Source organism: Trachurus trachurus (assembly GCF_905171665.1).
Source record: "Trachurus trachurus genome assembly, chromosome: 17".
Lineage (NCBI taxonomy): Eukaryota > Metazoa > Chordata > Actinopteri > Carangiformes > Carangidae > Trachurus > Trachurus trachurus.
The window spans coordinates 4,385,286-4,408,104 of NC_139900.1; the positions used below are offsets into that span (position 1 = coordinate 4,385,286).

The 22,819-nt window shown below is 41.6% G+C and overlaps 1 long non-coding RNA gene across 1 annotated transcript in view; it reads right to left on the minus strand.

The window, feature by feature from the left end:
* The window catches only part of LOC311001075, a 58,949-nt gene extending 37,592 nt beyond the window's left edge, over nt 1–21,357 (minus strand). Inside the window, exon 1 of the long non-coding RNA XR_014596128.1 lies at nt 21,128–21,357. This is a non-coding gene — a long non-coding RNA (uncharacterized lncRNA). The remainder of the gene's footprint in view (nt 1–21,127) is intronic.
* Nucleotides 21,358–22,819: the final 1,462 nt, after the last annotated feature.

Genomic DNA, 22,819 nt, shown 5'->3' on the forward strand with positions numbered 1-22,819 from the left:
ACAGGTCACAGGAGGAAGAGAGGAGGAGGAGACTGAGATATAACCATCATTCCAAGTGGATTCCAGTGTTTAAGGTATCTGCTAACTAAAAATAAAGACAATTAAGATGATAGTTAATTGAACTTTGCAGCTTGTAGCAGCATTTCCGACATTTTTTAATGTGATAGTGAAAATGATTAAGGCACAACTCTGGCCTTTAACATTAGCTGTAAATGTTTAGCTTGTTGCAATGGCGGAGCAGCCGAAAAATGTGAAACTGCCGGTGGACAACAACTGTTTACACCAGCGTTGTTCAACTTTGGGGTTGGGAACCCATGTGGGGTCACCTGACATGTCCAGTTATAGAAAAAAAAAATACTGATAAAAATTGAAGAGGTTCATAAAGGGACCTGACGGGGTATCGTCTTGAAATTTCCGACCAAGTCGTGGACTTTACTTTCACTTTCATCAATTTAACAATTGTAGCGTTAATGAGCTAACTGAGACGACTGTATAACCCTCTTCATCAGAAACTGAATCAGCCACAATTTGCTGTTTTCAGATGCTCGTGCAGCGCAGTCGTACCGCCATGAAGGCAAGTTCTGCCTTAATTAAGATGATAGTTCATTCAACTTTTAAAGAACTTTGCAGCTTGTAGCAGCATTTCTGACATTTTATTTAATGTGATAGTGAAAAATAAAGGCACAACTCTGGCCTTTAACATTTTTAGCTTGTCACAATAGCGGAGCAGCCAAAAAATGTGAAACTGCCGGTGGACAACAACCGTTTACACCAGTGTTTCTCAACTTTGGGGTTGGGAACCCATGTGTGGTCGCCTGACATGTCCAGTTATAGAAAAAAAAAATACTGATAAAAATTGAAGAGCTTCATAAAGGGACCTGACGGTGTATCGTCTTGAAATTTCCGACCAAGTCGTGGACTTTACTTTCACTTTCTTCAACATATCGACTGTAGCGTTAATGTTAGCAGCTAACTAGCCAGTTAGCTAACCGAGACGACTGTCTAACCCTCTTCGTCAGAAACTGAATCAGCCACAACGAGCTTTGTTCAGATGGAAGACAAGTTCTGCCTTAGAGATCTTACACCGCACATTCTTCTCTTTTATTTTGGTAAAATGCTCCCAAACTTTGGAGCTCCGTTGCCGGCTAGCTATGATACCGTTTGGTCATCACGGCTGAGGACAATTACCACTACTGCACAAGGACAGAAAGGCAGACAAGGCAGAGGAAGGTACAGCAGCATTTTTGAGAGAAAAACAAAGCTTCAAAAAATAAATGATGACAGCGATTATGAACTTAGTCATCAACGATTTTTATTGTCGCGTAATCGTGACTAGTTGACTCATCTTGGCAGCGTTACTGTCCTGTAGCAGCTTTGTGTTTGTCATGTTTCATCATTTACACGTTTACACACCACACCCTGAAACTTCTGCTCTTGTAGGTGAAAGAGTTTCAGTCGCACTATTCAACAACCGTGTGTGTGTGTGTGTGTGTGTGTGTGTGTGTGTGCCCTGCCCAGTCAGCTGATTGCTACATCGAGCTATTGTGTCATTTTGTGAGTGTGGTGTGTTTTGTAACAGTGGGTGTGGAGCTCTTATAACAGTGTTTCCCTGACATGTAGAGAACAGATTAGAGAAAGAAAGAAAGAAAGAAAGAAAGAAAGAAAGAAAGAAAGAAAGAAAGAAAGAAAGAAAGAAAGAAAGAAAGAAAGAAAGAAGATTTTCTGTGTTTCTGCTCTGAATCAGAATGAACTAGAACTATAAATCATCATTTCTTATTTTAACTTATAGATCACTTCACTATCACTCAGGGAGGGGTTTTATTTAAAGACGGCAGGAATAAAAAAAAAAGAAAATGTAAAACAAACTGTTGTGGAATAATAAAACCCTCTATTGTAAAATTGTTCTAAAATTAAATGTATCATGACTCGTCCACCACTGGTACTAGGATCTGTGTGTGTGTGTGTGTGCGTGTTTGTGTGTGTGTTGTGTTTGTATCTCTGTGGGGAGTTGGCGACCGTCTGAAGAGTTCAAACCTCCTCAGATGAACCGAGGAAAGATCAGGATTAAGTTCATCTGAGGCTGAGACACGACATGGTCCTCACAAGTATACAAGTAGTACAAACGTGTGTGTGTGTGTGTGTGTGTGTGTGTGTGTGTGTGTGTGTGTGTGTGTGTGTTTGGGTAATGTAGGAAGGACTTAATTGAGCATGAAAGACAACAGACGACCTCTGGTGCTGCAGAACCGCCGCCAATCAAACATCTGCCAGCCTGAGGCTCAAGGACGATCACACACACACATACACACACACACACACACACACACACACACACACACAAACACACACAGAGGTCTTCGTTAAAGGGATAGTTCAACATTTTGGCAAATTGGCCCATTGCCATAATCCCTATAGTCATAGCAGTAGGTTCGTTACCTTTAATTATCGGTGCAAGCTGTTTTTAGAACGGTGGAGCAGAGCCGTGAGCTGCTCAGAGCTACGCTACGGAGGCTCATTATGGGATTTCTTGGTTTCCCTCATCAAACTCATCAAATACACAATCCAACAAATTAAGCGTAGCGTTAGTTCTGGCAGGCCATGACGTCAAGCTCTTAATCAGCACAGCGTAACTGTCTTCACCTGTGCAGATCAGCTGATGGCTCAGCTGACTCCCCGTGGCTGCTTCCTATTGGGGAACTGCATTCAGAGCACGCTATTTAAACTGCTCTAGCCCGACGTCACCTCCCTTGCTGCTGCTGCTTCCTCAGCCAGCTTTTTTGCAACCCACCTCCACCCCAGCTCCTCCTGTCATTGTACATGTTGGTTGCTCTGCTCTGTCTGGGTTTTCTTTGCTGCTGCGCTCCCTGCTTATGCCGTTCATGATGGCTCGTGAAGGGCAGGGAGGTGCTCTTCCTGCCTCAGGCTTTCCACGCAAGCGCGTGGAAGAGCAGGGGGTCCCAGAACAGTACCATACCGCCAAATAAAACTTGTGCAAGTAAATAAATATCATTTTGACATAGTGGTCCTGACAGAACTCCACAACGCTCTGGTGGACAAGTTGTGACCTGCACATTCACCACGCTATGAGATAATAACACAACGTTTTAGAGGTAAATGCAGAGACTGGAACGCGCATCAGCGGTTTTGCATGAATTTACCTCTAAAACAACTCTGTCTGGTAACGTTCTGTTATTATCTAACCTACCTCCTAAGACTATAGGAATTATGGCAATGGGCTAATTTGCCAAAATGTTGAACTATCCCTTTAGGCTGGGTCTTGTTTTGTGTGTTGTTCTTGTGAATGATGAGCTGCAGCTTTAAAAAAACACACCTAGAGAAAACAGGAAGTGAAGTTTCCCTTTCTCTTTGCTCAGGAACTACATTGTCTCAGTCGTTGAACAACCGTATTCCTACACTCAGGCAGGCTTGGGCACCAAAATTCAATTTCAAGTGGGAACTAAACCAAAAAGGGCGCTTATCGGATACACGTGAAAGTATTTGAGTGTCCGCTGACTTGTATCATCAGAACAGACATGTCCTGTGATTATCAGCCTCCTTTAATATTTAATATATTTGAAGCTACTAAGATGTGCCGCTGTGTTATTATCTCATAGCGTGGTGAATGTGCAGGTCACAACTTGTCCACCAGAGCGTTGTGGAGTTGTTGGATTGTGTATTTGATGAGTTTGATGAGGGACAGTGACTTTTTTTTATTTTTGTTCAGCGCCATTGTCACTAAAAGACAAAATATGAACACTGTGTTTTTCTTCTGGTAGAAGCAGCTCCAGTCGTTCCATCGGCTCCATGTTTGGGTTCATGTGTAAATCACAAACACACAGAATTACAGATGCAGAGTGACTCTGAATGTCCAGTTTTGATTCATTGTTCAATTAATCGCCCAGCGTCATCTGACTAACACAGAAGAAAACAACATCCTGCTAGAACGAGCCAATCAAACCAATCAATGTAATCGATCGACAACAACAGAAAACGACGACAAAAACAGTCGTCACCATTTACTGCAGCAAAACCTGTTCTCTACACTCACTCATAATACAACCAATGTGCAAAAACAACCTAAAAACATCTGTAAAAACACCTTAATCACAGTGTTTACAACCAGATCAAAGTGACCAGAAGCTTCCAAGGAGACGAATCCCACTCTGACTCATCTGGACCAATCAGAACGAGCCTCGATTCACAAAAACAACAACAGCAGCAGCAGCAGCTACAAACAACCGACGCACCCCTTCCCCCCCTCTCCTCCCCTCCTCGCTCCCCCTGATTGGCCTCCGGTGGCGTCCGTCGAGCAGCAGCCGGCAGCTGATTGGCCGGGAGGGACGAAGGAAGGACAAAAAGAAGGAAGGAAGGAGTGATTGGGGAGAAGATCAATGGCCGCCGCCGCCATGCAGGCTCGCTCACACACAAAACACGGACCGGGAGTGTGTGTGTGTGTGTGTGTGTTAGCCCGGCTTACTCCATCACTGTCACACACACACACACAGACACACACCGGAGAAGTCACAAATTAAAAAGCAGCCAGCCCCCTACCGGAGTCGTTGTTCTCTGAATCCATCTTGTTGGAGGCGAAGCAGACGACGGCCTGCCAGGTGGACCTCACTGTCTCTCTCTCTCTTTCTCTCTTTCTATCTCTGTACATTTCCAGCCTCTCTCTCTCTCTCTCTCTCTCCCCCCTCCTCCCCCTCTCACACACTGACTCTCATCTCTGACCTTGCAGTGTTTGTTTCCCCCTCTCCTCCTCCGGCAGCAGCAGCAGCAGCAGCAGCAGCAGCAGATTCGCTGCAGGTGAAACTGCAGAGTCGAGTCCAAACGGCTGAAACGCTCCAAAACCGCCTCGGTACCGAATCAACCAACAAACCAACACACAACCCCCCCCCACAGGGATGCATGCGCACACACACACACACACACACACACACACACAAATACAGACACATGCACGCTGCAGAGCTGACATGTGTGTGTTGGATTGAAGGTGTTTTAATCATCCTGATTGGAGTGTAATTATGCAGATTCACTCACTGCTGTTGAGAGAATTTAGCATTTCCAAATGAGCATATGTGTGTGTGTGTGTGTGTGCGTGCGTGCGTGTGTGTGTGTGTGTGTGTGTGTGGGCCTCTGCGATTGTGTAACTCAGCAAGGACATGTGTGCATTTTACAGTGTGTGTGTGTGTGTGTGTGTGTGTGTGCTATCTCTGTGAGGACCTGGGTTTGTTTTCGTTTTTTTTCTACACTTTGGAAAATGTCTGCGATTGTTTTTTTTGTTTTTTTTATTGATATCTTTATTTCAATCATGTAAACGACAATGTAAAAAAATAAAATAAATAAGATAAAATAATAATATAATAAGGAAATAAGTGAACAGCAAAAATGTATACACAAAAAAGTAACATCTCATAAGCAACGCAGTTTACATGAGCGAAAAGGAGTAGGAAGAAGTATAAACTTATCTAATCCTACCCCTATAATTTTAACTATATTATAGTATTATATAACTATACTATTTATGTAAAAAAAAAAGTCGATATTTGATGAAACTGAGATGAGGGTTTGAAAAAAGTCGATACCAACCGACGTGTAAATATGGAAACATGTTGTGTTTGATTGTGTGCATTTATTTTGAAAAGCGAGGCCACTTCCCTCAGGATAATAAAATGTGCAAAAACAATCTAAATACATCCTTAAAAAACACCTTAATCACAGTGTTTACAGGAGATAAATCCCACTCTGACTCATCTGAACCAATCAGAACGAGCCTCGATTCACAAAAAATGTCTGTGATTTATTATTTTATTTTTTTATGTAAAAAAACAATTTATTTTGAAAAGCGAGGCCACTTCCTGTCAGAGCCGCCTGAGGTTCAACACTCGGCCGCTCAGCGAAGGTCAGAGTCGGTTTTAAGGTTCAAGAGCGGAGAGCAGTTTTAAAGCAGGGAAGGTCTGCACAAGGATAGGAGTACCAGTGTGTGTGTGTGTGTGTGTGTGTGTGTGTGTGTGTGTGTGTGTGTGTGTGTGACAGATGGCTGCAGCAGATACCATCACACTAGTCAGACGGCTCAGACTCTAATTTTAGAGTCGGTCTGAGCTCAAACTCACCGGTCAAAAGCACAAACGCCTCTGACTTCATGTTTGTGTTTCCTTACATTACGTCGTCGTTTCCACGGCAACGATTAAAGCAGAGTAAAAAAAAAAACGTATTCATCGATACCGACTGTAACATTCAGGGGGAAAAAAAACCAAATCAAGGCAATGTTGGCTCATTATAACACTGTAATAATCAGACTAATCTGTATTTTGACCGATAATTATCTGCACCGAATGTTATTGTGCATCCCTAAAATCGGCCATTAGCAGCTCCAGTCTGATGAACAGGGCTGCAACTAACGATTATTTTCATTATCGATTAATCTGTCAATTATTTAAATAATAAATCGATTAGTTGTTTGGTCAGTAAAATGTTGAAAAATGTAGAAAATGTCAAACAGTGTTTCCCAAACCACAAGACGACGTCCTCAAATGTCTTGTTTTGTCCACAAACCAAAGAGAGACTCAGTTTATTGTCATAAAGGGACAAAGAAACCAGAAATATTCACATTTAAAGGGACAGTTCAACATTTAGTCAAATTGGCCCATTGCCACAATCCCTATAGTCATAGCAGTTGGTTCGTTACCTTTAATTGTCGGTGCAAGCTATTTTTAGAACGGCGGAGCAGAGCCGTGAGCTGCTCAGAGCTACGCTACGGAGGCTCATTATGGGATTTCTTGGTTTCCCTCATCAAACTCATCAAATACACAATCCAACAACTCCACAACGCTCTGGTGGACAAGTTGTGACCTGCACATTCACCACGCTATGAGATAATAACACAACGTTACCACACAGAGTTGTTTTAGAGGGAAATTCATGCAAAACCACTGATGCACGTTGCCTCTGTCTGGTGACGTTGTGTTATTATCTCATAGTGTGGTGAATGTGCAGGTCACAACTTGTCCACCAGAGCGTTGTGGAGTTGTTGGATTGTGTATTTAATGAGTTTGATGAGGGAAACCAAGAAATCCCATGAGCCTCCGTAGCGTAGCTCTGAGCAGCTCACGGCTCTGCTCCGCCGTTCTAAAAATAGATGCACCGACAATTAAAGGTAACGAACCTACTGCTATGACTATAGGGATTATGGCAATGGGCCCATTTGCCAAAATGTTGAACTTTCCCTTTAACTTTCTACTGCACAGTCTCAGTCTCTCTCTCTATTATCAGTGTGTTCATATTAAAAAAATGAAAACTCTGCAGCTTCCAGTCCTGACTCAGGTCTGTGTGTTTGACAAACAAACAAACACAAACAATAAAAAATAAAAACCATGGTGGACAGACTGCGGAGCCGGAGGGATCTCACAGCGAGAGTCTGGACTGGAAACACAAACATGAAGCAGCAGAGAGGAACAAGGACGAGCAGGTAACTAACAACAGCAGATACAGTCGATACAAACTACTGTACATCTGTTCCCTGCAGCGACGCTTCACTTCACTCACAGCGTTTTATGCTCCGAGTGAACGTGGACGAACGAGAAGTCCTTAAAAAGAAAAAAAGTGCTCACAAAATGAATGTGTGGCCATCGACGGCGCCATGGCAACAGGAGGCCTCACTCCTCATCTGCTAATGAAGACTGTGGGATCAGATCAAAAGCTCCAGCAGAGTTGGTTAGTGAGAGCGTTTTGTCGACCGCCGCCGTTTCCAAGGTAAAAAGGCTGGAGCTTAAAAGTCTCAGATGATAAAAAAAAAAGCTCTAGAGACGGAGAAGAGAGCTGGTTTTTATATTTCAGATGTGACAGTGAGTGTATGAACCGGCTGACTGAGGATATTCAACATGTCAAAGAGCTGCTCCGTCTATTATTCACTGTTTACATTGTATTGAGGGTTTAAGTTATGTAGAAATTGGGGGCGTGGCCTCTTTGGGATGCACGATAACTTCAATTTTTCGCTGTAAAGTTGAGACAGAAACGATTGTAGGCTACATTTATGTCGAAAATATGTTTGAATCGCTATGTGGGATTAAGATCAACCTGTCCAGCTGTTTCCCACAGAGCTCCGCCCCCAGATGGAGAATGTGTTTTAGGACTTGTATCATCAGATCAGACATGTTCTGTGATTTTCAGCCTCCTTTCATATTTAATAGAGGAGGGGCAACACCTGAAAGTAATTATTCCAGTTGTCAGTATGATAGAGGCTAAAAACATGCTATTTTCATGAAGAGTGGGAAACACAGTTTTGTTTTACAAACGTAAAGAATCTCTCTTATTTTCACTGGAAAATAATTTGGCTAGTGGAAAATCTCTTGGCTGGTGATCAAAAAAGTTAAGGTGACGTCCATCTTTATTTACAATAGGGCAACGTGGTATATCTCAGGTACTAGGGCTACGTGCAAGGCAAGACGCACTTTATATTCTTAAAATGGGTAATGTAATATGCATTGAGTATTGTGCATTTAAAATAGCACTTTATATGTACTATGCAATCGGGCAACCTGCAATATAATTATGCACCTAACACTTTCACACTATAGCACTCTGCACTTTAATCAGCCTTTTGATATCTAATTTTAGCATTTTAAACACTAGCTAAATACGTATAGTCCCCTGACCCTTGGCCTCTCTGTAATTACTCCTGCTCATACTGGCCATTGAGACTAATTGTTCTACTTGTTGTCACTGTTGTCTTATTAATCTTATGTTAACCTCAACCTGCCGAAGGGACTAAAGATGGAAATTAGCCGTTGGCTATAATCTTGCATATTAACATGTATATGTCCATTAATATGTATTGTCCCTATTTTAAATAAATAAACTTTATCTTAAACTTAATATGCGGTAAACGGTAGAAATTATATAAATTTGGCCCACGGTGGAGATTTGCGCTCTGCCATCCTATCGTCTAATAAAAAACATTTATGGCATTGTTATGTGTGTTTGTTTGTACTATTTGCACCATTGAGTGCTGGTTTTAATTTTGAGCTTTGAGATCTGCTTTCTGCACAATAAACGCTCTAAAAATTACATTATTGTTTTTTTTTCTTAATCAATTTAGCTTTTCTAAAGGACTTCAAAACCCATTCAGAAACACATCCATTATCATTTTTACACTTTAATTTATACCGCGATATATACCGTTACCGTGAAGGGATTTGATCTATACCGTGACCGCCCAGCCCTGATTTACAACATGTACAAGAAAGGTAACGTTCAAGTGTCAGAGGTGTTTCACTGCATTTTAAAAACCTCCATATTTACAACAACAGCTGCTGCTGTTGCTGCTTGTACATGACTGACATGTGCGTGTTATTCCTAAAAGCCTCATTTATTTCACCAGAAAAAAAAACAAAAACAAACAAGCACCAGTCCTCATTTATATTCATTTCCTCTGATCCAAGACCAAAATCATTTCCATACAAGCACTGGGAGGTTAATCAGCTCACGGAGGCGCTGTAACGTTTCAGTTTGGAGGTATAAAGCTCTTTATTTATTGCTGCTGCTGCTGATCTGTTTCACATGCTGCCGGTGTCTCTGCTGCCTACACCTGCCTGCTGTCGATAGAGACGCAACACGCAAACATCAAGAGTACAAAACAGGGCAGGGGTAAAAAAATAATAATAAAATAAAATAAAATAAAAAAAACAGCTAAAATCCTTCAGAAAGTGCAGAGGAGCAAGCGAGCGTAGCGTCGCACAACAAGCAGACAAAGATAAAAGCTTCCCCTCTCTGCAAAGACGCAACCGGCGGAGGAAACAGAGGGAGGCGCGTCTCCTTTGAAGTTATATTTAGGCCAAATCCTCCTTTGCAGAACAAACCGTCTTCCACAACACATACAAATCACAGCCAACAACTGAGGGAGGAACCGTCCTATAAGAGCACAGGAGCCGACCACACACACACACACACACACAATCACACGATCACACACACACAATTAGCCGGCGGAGCATCAAACCAGCGCAGGCCCCGCTGGGTTTGATCGACTTTGATTCCTCCTGCATCCCGAACGCTCCCTCGGCTCCAACCGGGACCACGACCACAGACCGGATTCTCATCGGACACAACTTTGAAGATGTGAACACACACACACACAAATACACACATAGACACAGGAGCATCACTGCAGGTGGTGCACATCCTTTTAGACACAGTTGCTACACCACTGTGGAAACGTAGAGCTTATCCAGCAGCTTGTACAGGTGTGACACAGGCTGTGTTCAAAACCTCCATACTACTATATACTATAGGCTACTGCTAGTACGGACTGATTGGGCCAAGATGCAGTATGTAGTAGTAAACAGTATGCAAACAAAAGCTAAATCTGTAGTATGCAAACAATTCCTGGATGTCGTACTGATTCCGAAAATATCTCTAGTATGTATCTGACCAGTCTACATTGTGTACTGTATCCCAGTGATCCCAACCCCCGGGGCCGCAGAAAGAGATTGAAAAAATATAAAAATCGTTTGTTTTGTCTATTTCACACTTCCGGTCGATTTATTTGGGAAATTTTGCCACTTCTGTTCCTGCATCTTCCCAGCACTGTGCAATTGACAGGCAGGTCCACAAGCGTAAAAGAGTGAAAAACACACGTCGCCGGGCCGGGAAAAACTCAATAATGAGACGACAGAAGACCCGACGCCTGCCAACAAGAAGAAAGCTGTTCTAAAAGAAAAACCACGAGTCCTGTTTAAATTACGGGTTCATTGCAACAGGTGATTCACATGCTCCAAGCTCCGCAATGTGTGTGTGGGACCGGCGGCTCTCTGCCGCTTCATCACTTCACAGAAAACTTATCTCCCTGCGTTCTGGATTTAAGCAGAATATCCTGAGATCGCCACAAAAGCACGGAAAACCTACTTCCATTACAAACATATTATGTTTGTTCTGCAGCGTCAGCAGCAAAACGAGATGACAGAGTAGACTGGACCTGAGATGACAGACGGAGCATCACCCCCAGATGACTGACATTATTATTGTGATCCTATATTATGGTGAGTTGTAACAAAGAACGTAAACGTAACAGAAAACCATGTGACAGTCTACAATCCTTTTCATACAATATGTGTAATGTGAAAACAGCCAACGAAAACTTTATATGAGAGTAATAGGGCCCGACACAAAAACGTCCATAAAAACTACATATTCCTCCACTCTCAGCTGCCAGGATGTGCAGCGTTTTCAATGTTGCTTAAAGGGACAATGAGGAGTTTTGGAAAAGCGAAGTGTTTTCACACTACATTTATGAGCCTCCGCACCGTGAAATTCTTTGACCGGCGCAAGACAGACTCATGTTTTCATTCATCAAGAATTAAAGTCAGAGGTTGGAAGACGATCACATACCGTCGTAGTTCCCACCATAAACGGCGATTCGGCGGCGTTATTCTCATGACTCGCCACAAAACCGAAAGTAAAGAAACGCTGGTCGGCTCGCCCAGCATCTCCACCACCACTAATAATAACAAAATAACCATAGAGACAAAACAGTATATTTATCGAAAATGGGCCATTAACAAGTGGTAACGTGAGACTTTTTTATTGTCGCGGAATTTTTCGTTCTGCCGATGGAGAAACTCCTCGTTGTCCCTTTAAGTTGGATTTTTATACTAAAAACCTAAGGCGATTATTATTAGTCAAACAAGGCACAATGTTTTCATTTGGCCGGTGAAAAATATGTTTTGCCAAAGTTAATTTAACACCCTGGGGGACGGGCTGCTGGTCCCGGTCGCTGTTCCCACAGGTGGAGCTTCACTTCTCTGAAAACAGTGGAGCAAACTTCCAAACAGGATTTGGATTTGGATAAACTGACCACATTTTGGGATCTAAACTAAATATTAAAACTTCATAAAGTGATGTATAAATAACAACGCTACAGCAGCTACATACTAACGCAGTATGGCAGTACGGTAGAGATGGAAAACTACACTGAGATGGTTTTTAGGTCTTCTCATGGATCAGCCCTTCAAAATAAAAGACAGAATTGTGAAATATTAAAGCCTTTACATCACTAGTAGCTTCTAAAAAAAACACATATACATCATTAAATTATTATATGACATCATCTAAATCTCTCTCTCTTCTCCTGTACCACCCACCCTTCAGTAACCAGTTCTATATCACACACACACACACACACACACACACACACACACAGTCACACACACAGAAACTGAAGCTTTTGATCATATCACACTGTCTTCACTGGTTGTCATGGAAATGTGGATGTTCAAATTTCCTTCCCCTGATCTCGGAAACAAAAAAAACGAAAAGTTACAGCAGAGAAACGTGACGATACCAGGTTTAACACGCTCAGAGATAAATCTGCTCCGTGTTGTGTTCACTGACACTGTGGATGTGTGTGTGAATGTGTGTGTGTGTGTGTGTGTGTGTGTGTGTGTGTGTGTGTGTGTGTGTGTGTGTGTGTGTGTGTGTGTGTGTGTGTGTGTGTCTGTGTGTGTGTGTCTGTGTGTGTGTGTGTGTGTGTGTGTGTCAAATCAAATGAACGTATGTCGTCCACTTGCAGCTGTTTAATTGTGACTGTGTGAAGTGTCTGAGTCACAGAGACCGAACCTGACTGAGAGCTGCTATTAATAATCGATTTCCTCTTTGTGTGTGTGTGTGTGTGTGTGTGTGTGTGTGTGTGTGTGTGTGTGTGTGTGTGTGTGTGTGTGTGTGTGAGTGAGAGAGAGAGAGAGTGTGTGTGTGTGCGTAGCTCTCACTCCTGGGTGTGTTGTGGTCTAGAGGCTCTCATTATCCTCAAAGTGTTAACCACCTCAATTAAGTCATTATGTAGGACAAACCCACCGTCGCTGCCGTCACTCACTCTGCTGCTGCTGCTGCACCGAGCCAGCCCATAATATACATCTACCTTTATTCTGAAGGAGCTTTAACACAAACATCTACCTTTATTGTGAAGGAGCTTTAACACAAACGTCTACTTTTATTCTGAAGGAGCTTTAATACAAACATCTACCTTTATTCTGAAGGAACTTTAAACATCTACCTTTATTCTGAAGGAGCTTTAACACAAACATCTACCTTTATTCTGAAGGAGCTTTAATACAAACATCTACCTTTATTCTGAAGGAGCTTTAACACAAACATCTACCTTTATTCTGAAGGAGCTTTAATATAAACATCTACTTTTATTCTGAAGGAGCTTCAACACAAACGTCTACCTTTATTCTGAAGGAGCTTTAAGACAAACATCTACCTTTATATTCTATTAGATATTAAAACTACATTTCCTATAAAAAGCATCAGAATTAAAGATGACTGAAACATGACATTGTTTTGACTTGATGTGCAGAGTCACTGTGTATTATTAATAATAACAACAGACCTGCAGCTTTGAGGCCGTTGTCATTATGAACACTGACAACACAGCTACTGACTGACTGTCACGATGCAACTCTTCAGCCGAGTGCTGCAGCTCCGGCAGCGTCCTCTTTAACCGTCAGCAGCGAACACAGCGCGCTAATTCACCTGCTACTTCCAGTTTCCTGACAGGACGTCGGTCTGATTCCTGCAGACGGGCTGAATGGAGACACAGACTCAACCACAACCACACACAGTTCCTTTTTTCTTTTTCCAAGCTGATTGGAAACAGTGTTTGTCCCTCACATCATCACACACACACACAGACACACAGACAGTGGCCCCATCAGGGATCGATGTTGAAGGCGTCACATTACCGCTAATGTAATCAGCAGTTTACCACTGGGACTAATTACAGAGCAAACACACGAGGCCTTAAGGCTGCAGACGCCGCCTCGCCTGCAGCCCAGAGCCAACATGGCGACACATCAGCAGCTCCAAGCATCGTCTCCAACGACAACAACATCAACACCACCACCACCGGTCTCCGTCCACACTGGGATGTTTCTGCTTCACGTGAGCTAGGCCTGTGACGATAAACACATTTTGCTGGACCATATATTGTCCCATAAATTCTCATCGATAAACGATATTATTAGGGGTGGGAGAAAAACTTGATTCACATAAATATCGCGATATCCTTTTTGACGATTTTTAAATCGTTTTTTTTTTAATCGATTTAAAAAAAAAAAAATTAGATTTTTTTTGTAGAATTTTTTGAAAAAATGTGCAATGTGCATTTGTTAGCCTTTTTACATACAGAGAGTACAGGTTTTGAAAAGGGTTTAAGTTCACTTTATAATGGAGAGAATTTATAGGCTTCTACAGTATTTGTGTGCAGATAAATGTTAAAAATGCTAAAGACTAAAAATCGAGAGAATCTGCAATATTGTAGAATCGCAATTTAAATCGAATCACCATCCAAAGAATCGTAGAAGAATCGAATCGGGAGAAAAGCATATTGTCCCAGCCCTAGATATTGTCGTCACATTTTTTGAGAACAAATTAACCACTAATGTAATAATAATATTTCATAATAATGCTATAAACTTTTATTTCTCATGAGTATTTTTTTTACCATTGTAATTGCAATGCCAAGAACTTATATAATATCCTCTAAAATAAATTAAACAAACAAAAAATAATAGGTTAAACATTGCAGCGCAGCTTCTGTCCAATACCTGAAGCTTTTTATTCAAACGAACTACCGGTAATTTGACTGCCACAGTTGTTAGATTCCATCAATGAGACCAGCATTTATCTCCCGAAAAGTATTTAACTATAGTCGGTGGTAAACCTATAAAAACCTGCGGGTAAGTTACTCGGCTCGTTTCCTCCGGATCGGATGATGATGGAGGTTGGCCCGGCCCATGAGCTCAGCTCCCTGGCTGCAGCCTGTGGGAAGCCCCCGTTGCTCCCACAGTGGTTCTGCACAAAAACGTCAGAGGAAACCTCCTAACAGGCGTCATCTGGATAAACTGACCACAGACTGGGGATCTAAACTGTGACTTTCTCGCATGAAAACATGTTAAAACTTTTTTTTAAAATGACACATTAACCTCTTCATGCAGAGGCCATTTTTGGCAATTTCCGCCTGTTTTTGTATCACTGCAATTAAAGCTTAATAGCCACAGAAGTACTAATCCCACAACTATGGTTTATGGCTTAAATGAAAGACAACCTTTGTCCCTTTACATCTATATGTATAAAATATTGTATTGAGTCATTCCATAAAAAAAAGGGCTTCTGAAATTACTATTTTCTTTTGAAAAAAAAAAAAACGAGTTTGAAATTTTTGGTGAAAAGGTGATATATCAAAATCCTAATTATAAAACAGGTTGAATGTTACATATATGGTTCACACACTCCCTGTCCACATATGTACCAAATGTTAGGTTGATAGGTAAAACTACTGAGGCACTATAGAGTTTTTCCAAACAGTGTCCCTTGGCGATGTACAGTGTGCAAAACCTGTCCAAAATTGTCCAATTTGGCTAAAATGCACACTGCAAGATTTTAGTGAGATTTTTTTTTTTTCCAACAGATAACCTATTGGGGCCAATCACACACTTGATGGGTTTTAGGAACACCAGTTACATAAGCAAAATGCCATTTGAAAATTTAATTAATGGGGATGAATATTTAGTGTCCAAAACCCATCCAAACATGAATTTACCTATTTTCGCCTGTATTATATTGTTATTTTCCTTTAAAACTCCAGAAGTAAACATCCCACAACCATCAGTGATGGCTTAAATTAACAAGGACATTTGAAATAGTTCATTTTGTCTTTTATTATTATTTTAATTAAACTTGGGGCAGTAAAAACACACTTTTTGTGGAGACTTGTATTGCTTACATGTTGACACTAGGGGGAGAGGGAACCACATGAACCAGCTTGGTGCAGGCTTAAGCTTTGCCCAATCAGGGATCATTATACATCAGGTCCCACCTTAGAGTCTCTGCTATTGGACCAAAAAGTTTTCACCCCCGTGACTTTGATTGACAGGCGACGAGAGATGCGCAAAGCGGGTGCGCAGTCTGACGGATAATAGCTCATAGCATTAGCACTGCGGGTAAACGTAACCATTAATGGATTATCTGGTCACGATGGATTAAATCGCCCATGCCTGTTTTGTCGAGCACATCTTCAGCTTGAAAAAGAGGGTAAGCTTGTAATTTTATTCAGTGTTTTAGTGGGTTTGTGACTGACAAATGTCCGTCTTTTTCGGCACTCGAAAATGACTTCCGGGTTTGTGTGTGTTCAGTGAGCAGGCTTGTTTAAACCTTTAATGGGGTAAAAACTGCATTTTTGAGTTTTGCTTTTGTTTATATGACAGTTTATGATTTTTTGGTGGTGAAAGAAGAGGTGTACAGATGGTACATATATGTTTAAATCACCTTCGTTGTTGACGTGACGTCACTTGTGGGCTGCCGTAGTCTGATATTGTTTGAGACATTTTCAGTGACTGTGAAAAAACCGTAGCACTTAGAAACTTCATTTTTTTTTCTACTTGTTGCCGAAAGTGTCCTTAAAAGGTCTGTGGTGGAGTTTTCATTACAGCATGCCTACTTTCCGTTATATTAAGGACGCCGTTCATGTGTTATTGATTTGGGACGCCGGCGTCCCAACCACTAGGGGGCCTGCGTGAACAGGTTAAAGCAGTAAGCGGAATGTTTGTGTTAATATAAGTCGTAATAGTTGTATCTTCCGACAGCAATCACTTACATAGAGCGTTTGGTCTGAAACACGGGTCTGTCAGTCACTCTGCTCTGCTCTGAGTCGAGGAGAAAACTTTCCTTGTATCCTACAACCTTTATCCAATGAGGAGAGAGAACGGCATAAAGGGGCGGTCCTCTCTGTGTGTGCAGCCAAGGGATGCGCGTGAATGTGGTGACGTAGGGACGAGGGCGGGGACTGCTAACTCCATCGGCTGACAAGAAGTTAGCCAAAACCACCGGATCGCTTACTTCTGCTTTAACAGCGCTGCAGCGAGACTTAAAACAGCTTTTAGCTGCTTAGATTTAGCTTTACCACTACCGCTGCCGGTTGCCACGAAATGCATTCTGGGAAACAAAGATCCTGGATGACTGACGAGAGGGTTCACTCCGTTCATTCTGCTGTGGAACAAACGGCCCAGGTGCTGAGACCGATGCACAGAGTGAAGCCTCTTGTCATGCAGCATGTTTGGAGGCCAGAAATGAAGCAAACAAATATGTGCGCACATGACAATATATCGAGGCCGGGAAAATTATCAAGTTAATTTTCATTTATCGTGCGATTAATTGATTTATTGATTATCGTCCCAGTGAGCTGTCACCACCACCACAGCAGCAGCAGCCAACTGGGCTTCCTGGAGGAACCACTGGTGCAGTGAGCAGCAGCTGGTTACCTGCCAGAGCAGCTGCTGGAGGAGAGGGAGAGGGCGCCCAAAGTCCAAGCTTCTTAAAATAGAAACACTGTCAGACATGACAGCACACACACACACACACACACACACACACACACACACACACACACACACACACACACACACACACCTTCTGAAAGCTGCTGCTTATTTACGCTACGCTACACTGAGCGTGAAGACAAGAGTAGGAGGGTTAAAGTCAGGACAAAGACGACGGCGGTGGCAGCAGAGGTAGAAAACGCTGTATCGTGATGATGAAGCTTCTCATGTTGCATCGTGTTAAAGGGATAGTTCAACATTTTTGGCAAATTGGCCCATTGCCATAATCCCTATAGTCATAGCAGTAGGTTCGTTACCTTTAATTGTCGGTGCAAGCTGTTTTTAGAACGGCGGAGCAGAGCCGTGAGCTGCTCAGAGCTACGCTACGGAGGCTCATTATGGGATTTCTTGGTTTCCCTCATCAATCTCATCAAATACACAATCCAACAACTCCAAAACGCTCTGGTGGACAAGTTGTGACCTGCACATTCACCACACTATGAGATAATAACACAACGTTACCACACAGAGTTGTTTTAGAGGAAATTCATGCAAAACAGCTGATGCGCGTTGCCTTCAGGGACAGTTTTTCAGCAAGCAGTCTCTGTATTTCCCTCTAAAACAACTGTTATCCACCGCTCCATGGATTGATTTCTCACCGGCTTCGTTGGAAACAAATGCAAAATGTACTCTGAAACTGTAGGAAGAGAAAAAGCGTCCAAAACAGAGATAAGAACTAGGACTAGAGAACTTGACCTTTGACCTTTGACCTTTAAAGCACCGAAAATCTCATCAGTTCATCCTCGAATCTAAATGAACTTCCTCTTTAGGTGTTATTGAGACGACACCTTCATAAAAGCCATACTGTAAGCAAACCAATCCAGCTTCAGCCTGAGGAAGCCCCGCCCACCTAATTAACATATAGATGTAGATTTAAATAAATGCATATAATAAAAACTGGAAAAAAAAAAATATAAATGGATAATTGAGAGATAAATTAATGAAGTTTAAATCTGCTCTCTCCTCCTCTGTGTCTCTAACCCTCCTCTCCTCCATGTGCATTTGAAGTGGATCTCTCTGCAGCCGATGACGATGACGATGAGTTAACTTCTGCATTTCCTCCCGGGCAGACACAAGACACAGCTCACATGTCTCCTGAGGTATATTTGGAAAGTCTTTTTCCTGGAGGTTCACACTGCTGCTGCTCTATCTCTCTGTCTCTCTCATAGAGTCTGTGTGCAAAGTGAGCACGAACAAACACATCAGAACGAGAACAAAACTCAAATCTAATGCAAATCACAGGGAGAGGCCTGATACAGTGACCTGTTTGTCTGCAGAGTTCATCCAGTTCATCACTGATGTACAGCTGCATCTCAATACATTAGAATATCATGTAAAAGTCTATTTATGTCAGTAATTGAATTCAAAAAGTGGAATTATATACATTAGATGGATCCATTACACACAGAATGAAACTTTTCGTGTCTTTATTTAATTTCCATTAACTGTAATGGTTATGGCTTCACATTTAATGAAGACCTAAAATTCAGTATCTCAAAAAAAAAAAAAAAAAAAATTACAAAAAACCAATAAAAAAAAAAAACTATTTTTATATGGAAATGGAAATGTGACTTTTAGGGCTGCAACTAATGATTATTATCATTATCGATTAATCTGTTGATTATTTAAATTTTTAGTTGTTTGGTCAATAAAATGTTAAAAAAAATATCAATCAGTGTTTCCCAAACCACCAGATGACATCGTCCTCAAATGAGAGACTCAGTTTATTGTCACAAAGAAACAAAGAAACCAGAAATATTCACATTTAAGAAGCTGAAATCAGAGAATTTGGACTTTTTTTTCTCAAAAAACGACTCAAACCGATTATCAAAATAGTTGATGATTAATTTAATAATCGATTATTGTTCGATGAATCCATTAATTGTTGCAGCTCTATAGACTTTTACATGATATTATAATTTAATTTAAGAGATGCACCTGTATTTCCCGTCTACTCTGCACAAACACAAACTCCAAACCAAGGCACGGAGCCCAACAGACGGCGGCGGCGGCGGCGGCGGCGGCGCAGTGTACCGGGAGGAGGGATTAAAAACGAAGGTCAACAAGTCAACGGGTTTATCTGAGTATTTAAAGGCACAAGATGAACACACTCTCTGCAGGCGACCTTGAACGCAGCACCTGTCTCTCTCCTCTCCTCTCCCTCTCCTGTAAATCTGCAGAAAAACTGACGTTGGATGGATGCGTTTAATGTGACGTGGAAATTCCTGTATTCTTCAAGGTCCAGAGACATGTAACTTTTTATATATATCGCTATTGCTTCTGTAATACAAGGAAGAGGAGGGGGAGGAAGGGGGGGGAGCAGCGCTGCTTGGCTGCACAGCGTGAAGGACAAAGATACAAGGTGATGTCAATAAAGTTTTTTTGATAACAAGAAGCTGTAAAAAAAATAAAAAAATAAATAAAACCCAGCGCTGCATCGTTAGCCTGTTAGCGTTCACAACTCCTCCTGCTGGTCCTGTCACTTCCTGTCACCACGGCAACGTGAGTGAACATCACCTGGCCTGTGCACTGTGTGTGTGTAGCTGTGTGTGTGTAGCTGTGTGTGTGTATATGTGTGTGTGTGCAGAGTGTGCGTCAGTGAACGCAGCACTGACCTTGTTGTTTCATTCATGCAACACAAAAGCGTCTCTCTCCAGCTCACACAGAAGCATCTGTGGAATTCCTGCAGCGATTTCAACGCGCACAAAAAGCAGCAGCCGACAGTGAACACAACACAACACAACACGGCGTTTTATAACTTCAGCAGCAGGAGCCTATCAGAGGTTTTTATTGATCATAAACCTGTTGATTGTTTTATCACATAACAAACCACTAAGTATTCAGCGTTCCTGCTTGATCCATCCAGAAAAGATTTGACAAGAAAGGAGGAACAGGGATCTCTAAAAACGAGTCAGGACTGAACTGATTGGACGAAATGAATCAAAACAAATTAAAATAATCTAATATAAAAATGATTAAAGTCAATGAAATTGTTAATCAAGTCGATTGTGAATCAAATTATTTTGGCATAGGGAATTGAATCCATAGGAGTGGCTGAGTCGACCTGCAGCTACTTTTATTGAATTATTTGCTTTGTTAATTAATAACATGTGAAAGAAGAGCAGATGATATAAGTTTATACTCATTTTTGCTGCTTTTCAGTCAAGATTTGTGATTTTGTGTTGGTGTTTTGATTGTTTTGTTTAGTCAATTAATAAATTCATGAGTTATTTTCTTGTTTTGTTCATTCTAAATGACTGTAGATTGAAAATATTGAAAGTTTGAACTACTGATGGGACGGATAAAGATATTTAAGAAGTTACAATTCGGGTTTCTGTAACTTTTAATAGTTGTATAATCAATATAATCAATAAAAACTAGTAATTAATCAGCTAATCAATAAATCTATAGTTGCAGTTTACTGTGTAGGCTACTTTAGAGAAAACAGTAAAGAGAAGAGACAAAACTCCACAGGTTGGTGCAGCAGAAACCAAAACAAAGCTCTCCAAATCCCCACGCTCAGGCAGCGACCTTGAACGCACCACAGCACTTCTTTATTTATTTTTCCCCTCAACTTCAAATCCTCGACTAATAATTAGCCTTTAAAACCGAGACATGAACATTTTTACACACTTTGTGATGCAGTAGTGTTGCTGTCAACACACACGGACACGGACACACACACACACTGGTCTTACCGGCTGGCATCCTGGTAGGTAGTGTACCGGTAGTAGGTCCTGTTCTGGGGGGTCAGGTAGTTAGTAGTTCTCCTCCATGTAGCCGCCTCTCCTCTCCTCTCCTCTCTTCACCTGGCCGCGGTGTGACGTCTCTCTGTGACGACACAAACACCTGTCCGTCAGCAGCAGCAGCAGCAGCACGAGACACTGGGCACGAGACACATTTAAAACGCTGTGGCACGAGCCCTCGGTACCGGGCGGCGGGCTAAAGGAAAGCTGCCAGTCCGTAAACCACTTTGTGTGTCAGTGTGTGTGTGTGTATGTGTAGCCTATGTGTGTGTGTGGGAATTAGCCACAGCAGCTAACAGCTCCGGTTATAATAACAACAAGAAGGAGAAGTCCGGCGGACACTGCAGTGGGTTCACGGCGAGGACACACACTTAGTACACACATACACATGCTTGACACACACTGACACACACACAAACACATGTCAGTGAGGCGTTTGAGGCACGCAGCGGCGGACAGACACACACACACACACATACCTGTAGGTAAACAGCAGCAGCAGCAGCAGCAGGTTCACTCCTACACGTTACTACACTGCTTCCTGCTTTACGGTGACACACAACACGGAAGTAGAGGAGGAGAGAGAGGAGGCTCCAAAAACTACACCTCCCTCTAGTCTGCCCTCTTCTCCCTCCTCTTCCTCCTCCTCCTCCTCTTCCTCCTCTTCCTCCTCTGCTCTGGTGCAACATGCTGCTGCACACGGACCGTGGTTTAAAAATAGCAGCCTGCGGCAAGGTGTGTGTGTCTGTGTGTGTGTGAGAGGAAAAGGCTTAATGTGAATGAGCCTGAACCACACTGTTTTGTTTACATTATTTTTTTGTGCACATGCAACAGTTTTTTTTTTTTTTTTTTTTTTTTTTTTTTTTACATAGGCTGAAATCATTTGTAGGCTAATATTGCCTGACTGTGAAGGTGCATGTGTGTGACTGAGAAGAGGAAGAGGAAGGTGAGTGTTACCTGCAGGAATGCACAGGTAGATTATGTAAATGTAAAAAAAAAAAAAAAGACATTTTGAAGCTACAAGAATTGAATGCACCTCCTGCACCAAACAGACAATAATAATACATGTGACATTTCTCTTGCAGATAGGTTAAAAGACACATAGCCTATATTGATTGATTTGATTTGAAATTCTTTATTCAGTCACATCACACAATAGCAAACGTTATCGACAAAATAGTGACTGCTTATATTAATGCCTGTCCTATACCAAATTAAGCTACCCAGCATTCTTACAATATAAAAAACAAACAAACTTACAATAAGACATAAGAACTAACAAACAAATAGTCAATAATATGTTTAAAGTGCTCAACACTATTCAAGAAAGTTTAGTTTATTTAGTTTATTTTATTCATTTGTTCAATTAAAAAAAGAAGAGACTGACAAAATGCATAGATTGACCAGTAATAGGCTACATGCAACCAAAATGTTTAGGCTGAAGCAATAGCTTATTATGCCTACCCTTTGTAGAGCACCTTTCCTACATAAGATTTCTATTTACATACAGTAGTGAAAATAAAGAGCATTAAAATAGAAAAGAAAAGTATATAATAAAACAGAAGTGAAAACAATTAATAAAGTTGTGAACAAGAACCTAAACCTAAACATACACATTTTAGACATAATTGTCACTAGTGAAAA